The sequence below is a fragment of the Panthera uncia genome, chromosome C2 (genome assembly GCF_023721935.1).
Source record: "Panthera uncia isolate 11264 chromosome C2, Puncia_PCG_1.0, whole genome shotgun sequence".
Classification (NCBI taxonomy): Eukaryota; Metazoa; Chordata; class Mammalia; order Carnivora; family Felidae; genus Panthera; species Panthera uncia.
In genome coordinates this window covers 34,422,144-34,432,480 of record NC_064810.1, presented here as the reverse complement: position 1 = coordinate 34,432,480, position 10,337 = coordinate 34,422,144, and the positions used below count along the sequence as shown (strand labels likewise).

The 10,337-nt window shown below is 35.4% G+C and overlaps 1 pseudogene; it reads right to left on the bottom strand.

The window, feature by feature from the left end:
- Positions 1-486: 486 nt before the first annotated feature.
- On the bottom strand, positions 487-3,103 carry LOC125920829 (ubiquitin-conjugating enzyme E2 variant 1-like; annotated as a pseudogene).
- Positions 3,104-10,337: the final 7,234 nt, after the last annotated feature.

Here is a 10,337-nt window from a genome sequence, read left to right as displayed (position 1 = left end):
GGGACAATGGTTTGGGGTAGTGGTGGTGGGGCATCATTTAAGACTTATAAAAAGCAGGGATGCAGCTAGAGAACCCCCACATAACCACTAGGAGTCCCACAGGCTGTGACCTGAAACCTTCACAACTACTCTAGCAAGCCACTCCAAGCTGGAAGGCTGTTGCAGGGAGGGAGGGAAGGAGGGAGACAGGGAGGCAGGAGGAGGATAAGGGGAGAAGGCAGAGACCCCAGGCCATGCATGTAATCAGCAACAAGGTGATTGTCTGATGTGTCTTTTCACAGTTGAGTTAGATATGCCCCACCAGTTATGATGGGAATCAGTTTAAATATACTTCTTGATCCCAGAAGTTCAACTATATGGATAGTGGTTACACTTGACAGGATGATTTGTTATAGCACAACTTATATATTCTAAATGGACAAAAAATTGGTATCATTTACAGTATTTTAAGATAACTTGCCTTTGAACGGGAGCTTCCTTTCCAGTACTTTGGGGTCTACAAGATGTATCTAGAAAACTTACTACTGTGGAAAATAAAGACTGCTTAAATCAAATGGGGTGGGGAGGGAGGGCCTGTGGCTTTTCTTTTTGATCAATTGTTGTAACACTGTCCTTCGGGCAGCTGAGGGAGTTTCATGTTTTCTTTAGATGTCATTAGGCACCGGAGCTCTTGCAGGACAACGTTGATGCTATATGAATTCTGCCATTTTGCTATCACTGATATGACTCTTGGGTCCACCACTCCATCAGAACTATTACCTCCATTCATATTAATTTTTGTTACAAATCTTACAAAGGGGGAGTGCTTCTGGGTATTTAGGTCCACATTCTATTTTAAGGCTGTATAGTCGGTTTTCATAAGTTGTTCTTGGAGGCCCAATTATCATCCCTATCCATCTTGTAAGTGTCATGTCTTCGTCATCTTCTAGACCCCAACTAACTGTGCCATCTCCTACTCCTTTCTGGTCTTCTTCCAGTTCTTCCAACAGTCTAAAATTTCGAGGGACTTTTACTCCCGAGCCCATGGTGGCAGCCATCTTGCGTTGCTGTCACTCTCTATTTCATTAATTTCTGCCTTTATGGTTATGTTTTCTTTCTCTTTACTTTACACTTATTATTCTTTTTCTACTTTTGTGAGATATGTATTTATTGATTTTCGACCTCTCTTGTTTCTAATATGCATATTGAAGAATGTAAATTTTCCTATACTTCATGAATTCACAATTGTGATATGTAATACTTTCAGTATCATTAGTTCAAAATGTTCCTGGTGTTGTTATTAACATTTTTTCTTTGTTCTGTAAGTTATTTTGAATATATTGATATTTTACAGTATGGTTTTATTATTTTTTCTCACATAATTGAATTTTGGCAGAAGAGCATAATGCTTATAGTCAACTTTTTAAGTTGTGGTACACTCTACCACAGTGCGTGCCATATTTTGTATATGTCACCAGGTGCATACTCATTTAGAATTACTGTATCTTCCTGGTGAATTGAAAATTTTATTATTCTGAAGCATCTTCTTATCTTGAATCAACATTATTTTCTAAAGTTTCCTTTTATTTCTCCCTGAAATACAGCTAAGTTCTCTTTATTTAGAGTTGCTTTTCTATAACTTTTTCAGTTTTTTTTTTAAATTTTGTTTCATTTTTTTAAATTCATACTATTTTCTTAAGTTTTACAATCTTTATCTTTTAGGAAGAGTATTTAGTCAATATTATTGCTGATCTTTTGAACTTAAAACTTGTATACTGCACATGCTTTCTGTTTGCTCTGCCTGTTTTGTTTCTTTTCTCTCCTGTCTTTTCTTCTCTTGAAATGGCTGATTACTCTATAATGTGACATTTTCTATTATTAACTCAGAAGTTATTTACTATCTTACTATTTTTTAGTTTATACTAAATATTACTGTATGTATCCCTAAGTAATCAAATCTAGCATCAATTGGCACCTTTTCCCTCTTAACAAAGTATATAATAAATTCACATTTTTAACTATTTTTATTCCTTACTGATATATATGCTATGTTTTTTGTGTGATTTATGTTAAGAGTATTAGACATTATTTTTATTTAGTAAGTTATTACTTTATATTTACCCACGGAGTTATTACTACAATTAGTCTTCATTTATTTCAACATTTTCAACCTTCCATCTTCAATTATTTTCTTTCTGTTAGAAGAATATTCTTAACTTTCCTCTAGTTCCTCCTGTAGTATATACCTATCAGTGATAAGTGGCTTTTTTTCCTTAAAATGTCTTTAATTTCTTTTATTCTTGAAAGATATTTTTATTTGGCCTAGACTTCTAGGTTATTTCTTACCTAATTTCATAAATATAAAGATACCCATTGTCTTCTTGATTTCAATGTTTCTGCTCAGAAATTAGTTCTCAGTTAAAAATTTCTAATGTTTTACATCTACTGTATCTTTATTTCCTCTGGGTGCATTTAAGTTTACTTGTTTGTCTTCGGATTTTAATAGTTTAACTTGGATGTGATAGTGTTTGGATCTATATTTATTGGGGGGCACTAGAGATATGCAAATATAAATATTCATATATTTCACCAGTGCTGGAAAATTCTCAACCTTCATCTCTTCAAATGTTTTTGCACCATTTTCTACTTTTATTTGCTACTCCGATTATAGTCAATTCCCATTATTTGTGGATTCTGCATTTGTGAATTTGCCTACTCACTAAAGTTTATTTGTAATAGGTTATGGACCAAATGCTTGTGTTCCCCTCAAATCCATAGTTTAAAACCTAATCCCCAATGAGATGGCATTTGGAGGTGGGGCCTTTGGGAGGTGAATGGAATTAGCGTCCTTATAAAAGAGACCCCAGAGTGCAACATCACCCTTACCATCATGTGAGGAAACAGCAAGAAGACAGTCATCTTTGAGTGTTTCTCATCTGACACAGAATTGACTGGCACTTTGATCTTGCATTGTTTGGCCTCCAAAATTGTGAGAAAGAAGTTTCTGTTATGGATAAAGCCAGTGAGTCTATGGTGTTCTGTGATAGCAGACAGAATAGAAATCAATATTCGTGGTGCTTTCATGGCTACCTGCTGACATGCACCAAGGAATTAAATATTTGAGCCTCTGATGTGCATGTTCCCAGATAAGTTAAATAAGATGACCCTCTTGCCTTCTTGTTTCAACTCTTATATTGTAAGTTCCCTTTTCATGGTCTATTTACGTGCCATATTTTACATATGTTGGTACTTTTCATTGGTGACTTCACTGTTTAAAAGCATAGTGCCGAAGGGTTGCTTAGTGTTCCTAAGCCTAGGAAGGCTGCGGTGTGCCTTACAGAGTAAATATGTGTTAAATTAGCTTCATGCAAGCAGGAGTTATAATGTCAGATATCCATTTTTCTTTCTTATCTCTCTCTTTGTTTGCCTCTGGGTATTTTCTTCTGATTTATATTTCTGTTTTAATCTGCTGTTGAATTTCTTTAAAACATTTTTTTAATGTTTATTTTTTTTATTTTGAGAGAGACAGAGAGTGAGCAGAGGTGGAGTAGACAGAGGAGAAGAGAGAGAAAGAATCCCAAGCAGGCTCCATGCTGCTAGCACAGAACCCAATGCAGAGCTCGAACTCAAACTGTGAGATCATGACCTGAGCTGAAATCGAGTCAGACGCTTAACTGACTGAGCCACCCAGGCACCCCAATCTGCTGTTGAATTTCTAATACAGTTATCTTACTTTTTGGTCATGGAACATCTATATTACTCTGTTTCCTTTTCTATATCTCCAATTTCCTTGACTCCTGAATCTTGCCTTTTTTGAATTAAATATATTAAACTTAATTTGCTTCAAAATCTGTATTTGATAATTCCACACAACAGCAGCTTCTGTAGGTCTGTTTCTATTGGTTACTGTTTCACCTGGGTCTCATTCATTTGTGTTATCTCACAGAGTCCCTGGTTATTCTATATTATTGTTATTGTTTACAGGACACTGCATTTGAAAAATTACAAAAATAATCGCTTCTCGGCCTTTTGGCTAAGATCAAGTGAAAAATTACAAAAATAATGCAAGACCTAGGATGATGTTATTTTATTTCAGAGAGAATTTTTTATTTGCTTTTCATAGGCTCCTGGAAATGTAGCAATATCCTATTATCTGAATTCAATTTCAAGGATTGAAATTATTCAAACTTGGACTGTAGTCCCTGTGGAGGCTGGACTACTTAAGGTGCACTGCTATATCTGTTGCAAACCTCTTTAGAGTCCCTGGCAGGTAGCAGTACTCAGCATGTACCCTCCTCGCCCAGGAGGCTGACAAAAGTATTATCCAGACTCTTAAGCTCTCAACCACCGACTACAACATCAGCAATCATCCCTAGGTGAAAAGTGGCTCCAAACATTAGACTTATCCCTCTGAATTTCCATTTTATTTCAAATACTGTCTTTAAAGAAGACTATTTTTTAGACATGTATGTATTTATCAGAGTGACAAAGTTAGTACAATTTACCTAGCTATTCCTGAAAGCCTCTTTGAATTTTTAATTTAAATTATTTATTACTTCTATGGGGTGCCTGGGTGGCTCAGTCAGTTAAGTGACCAACTTCAGCTCAGGTCATGATCTCATGGTTTGTGGGTTCAAAGAATATAGGGTGAACTTCTAAAAATATGTCACCTTGTATGATAAATCTGTTCCAAAAACCTCCAAAGAGTTTTTGGTGCCCTGAGAATTAAATCCAAATTTCTTCCTTGATCTGCAGAGCTTTGCGTGACCTAGCTAGTGCTTTTCTTTCGCAATGTTACCTCATGTTACTCTCCCGTTGAGTTTTCCACTGTACAGGCACCTTTCTTCAGGATCCTTGTTTTTACTCTTTCTCAGGGTTGATTTCTACACATATCACCAGCACACGCCTAAATGAAACTTCATACGGAGATTTTTGGTAACTATTTTAGACAAGGGAGCTAACAGAAGTTCCTTCATTAGTGGTTCTTTCTTTTTTACACTTTATTTTATTTTTATTTTTTGGATTTTTCTTGTTAAGTGTCTCCTCCAACAGATTCCATAATAGTTTGTAGCTAAAGCCCTTGTGTTTAGTTCATTGCTTGATACATAGTAGTCGCTCAGAAAATGTTGAATGAAAAAGCAAGTGGATTAATCAATACATAGTAAGGGAACCAACCATGTGCTTGGCATATTTATTTCATAGACTTATTTGACAAAGTTAGCAGGTGAAACTGTGTGTGTGTGTGTGTGTGTGTGCGCAACAAAGTTAACAGGTGAAAGTGTGTGTGTGTGTGTGTGTACACGTGTATTCTTTTATGTTTTTACATGGAGCTTGGGTTTCAGTCCTGTCATCATCTTAGTTACCCTTTTCAGGATAAGTGATTTTACCAATATTTATCTTAAAATATGGAGTTCAAATATTCCTGCAATATAAATTGCAGTGACCTTTATGGAATAAATTTGGTAATACATATTAAAATATAATGTTCACCATTTTGACCCAGTAATCCCAAGTATAGGATTTTATCCTAAGACAATTATTAAATCTGTAGACAAATATTTAAATATAAGCATTTTTCATTATCTGTCTACTTAAAAAAAGAAAAGTGCTGGATAAAATCAAAATGTGTGTCCTGTAATACAATTTAAACACATATATAGTAGGACTCCCCTGAATAATTTTCAAAGAAACATGAGTTTATAGTACAAATTACTAAATCCAAAAGTAAATAAGCCAACATGAGCAAGACTCATAAGAAGTAGCAATAGAATGAGACTCACAAAACCTTCAAATATCAAAAATTCGGATAAATGTTTTAGTTTGAAAAAAAAATCCAAACAGTGAAGGTCAAGGTAATAAAAATATTCAGTTTAAATTAAAAATGTGATAAATAACTAGAGCATCTAGAAATAATAAATTATTTTATTTTATTTATTTTTGAGAGACAAAGTGAGACAGAGCACAAACAGGGGAGGGGCAGAGAAAGAAGGAGACACAAAATCTAAGCAGGCCCCAGGCTCCGAGCAAGTGTTCAGCACAAGCCCAAAGCAGAGCTTGAACCCACAAACCGTGAGATCATGACCTGAGCTGAAGTTGGTCACTTAACTGACTGAGCCACCCAGGCACCCCATAGAAGTAATAAATAATTTAAATTAAAAATTCAAAGAGGCTTTCAGGAATAGCTAGGTAAATTGTACTAACTTTGTCACTCTGATAAATACATACACCCTATATTCTTTGAGAAGTTCACCCTATATTCTTTGAGAAGAAAGGCTTGTGGACCACCAAGAGTGGAAGCAGGAAGACAAAGTAGGGAATTACTGCAGTATTTGAGAGATGAGTATTTGAGTAATTGAGAGATGGTGATGTATTGGAATGTGGAGTTTGTAGTGATATGGAGAGAAATGGATGTATTCAAGGTACACTTTAGAGGTACAGTTAATAGGGCTTATTGATAGGCTGACTAAGGAAGTGAGGAAAAAAGGTAGAATCCAGAGTGACTTTTAGTTTTCAGGTTTGAGTAACTGGATACATAATGTTCAAAATTAAGATACAAAATAGAAAAAGAGGCACCCGGAATCTTCTATTTTACACTATTATGCTGTTTATGCCGGTCTAACATGAAGTACTCTAAAATTTCCCCCAGACAGGAACCTTTCTTTATCCATTCTTGCATCCCTATTGCTGAGCACAATGACTAGTATAGCTAATGTACCCAAGAAGCATTTGCTGAATGAATGGATGAATGAATGATTAAGGGGGAAAAGACCGTCCTTTGTCTTTTCATACTGGACAACTAGAAATAATGGCTCATAATTATAGGCAGACAGATTTCAGTTCTATGTAAATATTGCCAGATAATTAGAACTCCACAAATGAAAGAGTCTCATTTCAGAATAGCATGTTCTCTGATAACTGGAAATATTTAAGCAGAGTTTTGTTGAAAATAAGACAGGTGTCTAATTTAGAAATAGAATTGGAAATTAACTCAGGCAGAAAATATTAATTCTTCTAGCCCTTCTACTTAATCCCTCTTTAAGTTTCGAATACTTTTCATTGTCCATACCTCTGAACAATGACTTTTTATTTCCTGTTAATTGAGTTAGTGAACTTATGTTAAAAGAATGCCGTGAAATACTGGAGAGAAAATTAAAATAATTGCTTTCTCTTTTAGATACATAAAATCTAGGACTTATACTTCCCAATGTTCAGCCAGGGTACCAAGATGTATGGCCTAAGTGATGACTGGTAGCATTGGACTTTACTAATTGTTAGAATTTTGAGTTTAGGAGATTTTTTCGAAAACCTTTATTTTACATTGGACCCAACACTCTGCTTAAGCCCCATGGCATAGAGAAGACAAAGGGCCTTTAAAAATATCTGATTCTTTTAGAAAAAAGTATTTCTTTCTCTTGTATTCTTGTACATAAAGTTAGAGAACACAGCTCTGAAAACAGACCGATGTTGGTAGTCATAATGATTCTGGTTACACATCAGTTCAAATATTTTTTGGCTGTGGGGTAGGTGACAATAGAATGAATATGGATCCCAGATTTCCACTGGCTTCTTCACCTGGGGTACTCTGTGTTTAGAGGTTTTATTATCTTTCCCAGTAAATTTATATTGAAGAAAGGGACCTACACCTAGAACCTGTCTCAACACCAGTGGACAATTTCACTTATAAGACTTTTTGTTTCTTGACTGTTCTGTGGACATGTCTCACTATTGAATATACCTAGGTACTCAGACAGGTTAGCACTTCTATATCAACAGTACATCAATGCTTTGATCTGGATACACTGAACCTAGAAAATAACATGCAGAAAATAAGTTAATAATGCTTGTTCTTTTGCTGTTAATAAATTGAATCAGGAACTTTTACAATCTCTGCATAAAGGAGGAAACTGAAGGGGTGCCTCGGTGACTCCATTAGTTAAGTGTCCAACTTCAGCTCAGGTCATGATCTCATGATTCGTGGGTTTGAGCCCCACATCCAATTCTGTGCTGACAGCTCAGAGCCTGGAGCCTGCTTCAGATTCTGTGTCTCCCTCTCTCCCTCTGCCCCTCTCCTGCTCATTCTCTTTTCTCTCTCTCAAAAATAAAAAAATAAAAAAAGAGAGAAAGATCAAAAAATTCAGTAATTAAAAGTCTGGCATACTAAGCTGAAACTCCTGTACATCAAGATTGTGAAACAAATACTTATTAAAGTTATCTTTTTGCAGCTGTGTTACTGTCATTTTGTGAATTTATATAGTTGATGTTTTTAGATCATCTATACTTTTAATTTTTTGTCATGATCTAAAAGTTTTCTCGATGTTCTTATATATAATGGTAGTTTGTCTAGGTTTTAATATTTCAATCATACAAAATTAAAAGCATGCACAGACATAAGGAAAATAATGAAAAGCTTCCCATTAACATCCTTTCATACCCAGTAAGTTACACACTGCAGCATATTTATGGATAAGCTCTTAATAATTACTTTTGGAATTATTAAAAAAAAAGTTTCTTTCTTTCCTTTGTTATTAGCTACTTGTAATACCTTTAAATTCTCTTCTAACTTCATTTTATTTGTGTGTTCCTATCCCTGCCTCTACCTTTTCTGCTTTCTCTATGCTGCATCTTATCACATATTCCCATAGAACTGACAACACCCTATAGGAATGTTTAATGAGTACTTTAAAAAAAAAATCCTGGCAATATACACCCTACTCCCCCACACAGTTCCTTTGGTAGAAGACTTTGGACATCAGTTATTATATTTTTTAATTTTTTTATGCTTATTTATTTTTGAGAGACAGAGAGAGACAGAGCATGGGCAGGGGAGGGGCAGAGAGAGAGAGAGAGAGAGACACAGAACCCGAAGCAGGCTCTAGGCTTGGGGCTGTCAGCACAGAGGCCGACACGGGGCTCAAACTCACAAGCCGTGAGATCGTGACCTGAGCCGAAGTCAGCCGCTCAACCGACTGAGCCACCCAGGCACCCCTGACATCAGTTATTATAAAAATAATAGTGAGGATTGGGCAGCTCTGAGAAAGACGCTATTGTAATTATTGATGTCACATAATACCTGAATCAAACACTGGCTTCTTGAGAATTAGAACAACAATAACCATAGCATCACAGAACACAATATAGTTTACAAAAATAAAGGCATTGATTAATTTATATATACATATTATACCAGGTATTTTTTATATCAGATATACCTTCAGATGTTAGGAATATGGCAGTGCCCAAGCCCCAATTACACAGATCTTATCATCTAATGACAGAAGATAGGAAAACAATACGATTTTAGTACAGGATAAATTCTGGAAAGGAAATAAAGCAAGGTCTTGGTAAGGAAGGTCACAGAAATTTGATCACTGTGTTGGATAAAATGGTTAAGGATGTCTTAACATATGGAGGTGACACTGGAGTCTTAAATAGCTATTGCTTGACTCCATTGGGTCATTTCCTGCCATGGGTAGATCAAAAGTGTTTCATAATCCTGGAACTAACTAATAAGCTCATTTTGAAAAGACTAAAGTGAGAAAAAAAGGAATATAGTCACAATAACTGACAATCATTTTGGAGAAGGTAGGGATAGCTAGTCCACAAACTAATCCTGACCAGAGAGTGGACTTAAACCTTTTATATTGCACAAATACTTTCCAATACGCTTTCATTTTCAGAGCCATTTTCTAGGGGAAGTGGTGGAAAGAGAATTTCATTAGGAGAAGCAGCTTGCTGGTTTATGTTTGGTTCTTTAGTCATAGGCATATGGGTCAGACTCTAAAGTGCTCAGACAAAACATAGGAAAACATATATCCGAGAGCTTATGGATCTGACAAGAAAATGCAGTCATTTTGAACTTTCTCCAGTATTTGCCGAGTAGAAATGTTTTTACAAATGAAACTCATTTTGGCATCATTTTGCCATAATTAGCCTAAATATGCCTATCTTTGGTTTAGTTGATAACATTTTATATTTTGTTTCTTTCTTTCTGTCTTTCTTTTTTCTTTCTTTCTTTCTTTTTTTTTATTTCTTTCCTTATGTATATATTTATTTATTACATTTATTTACTTAATTGAGAGAGCGAGAGAAAGAGAGAGAGCACAGTGAAGTAAGGGCAGAGAAAGAGAGAGAGAAAATTCCAAGCAGGCTCTGCACTATTAGGGCAGAGCTCAATGTGGGGCTTAAATTCAGGAAGCTTAACCAACTGAGGCACCAAGCTTCCCTGCATTTTGCATTTTATTTTACTTTGCAACTAGCTTGCTAGTTTCTCAAATTCATATGAAATTCAATTGATTTTTGCATTTGTACCTTTGAACTTTGAAAAGCCAGTAAAGTTTAAGCAGACATTAATAACTTAA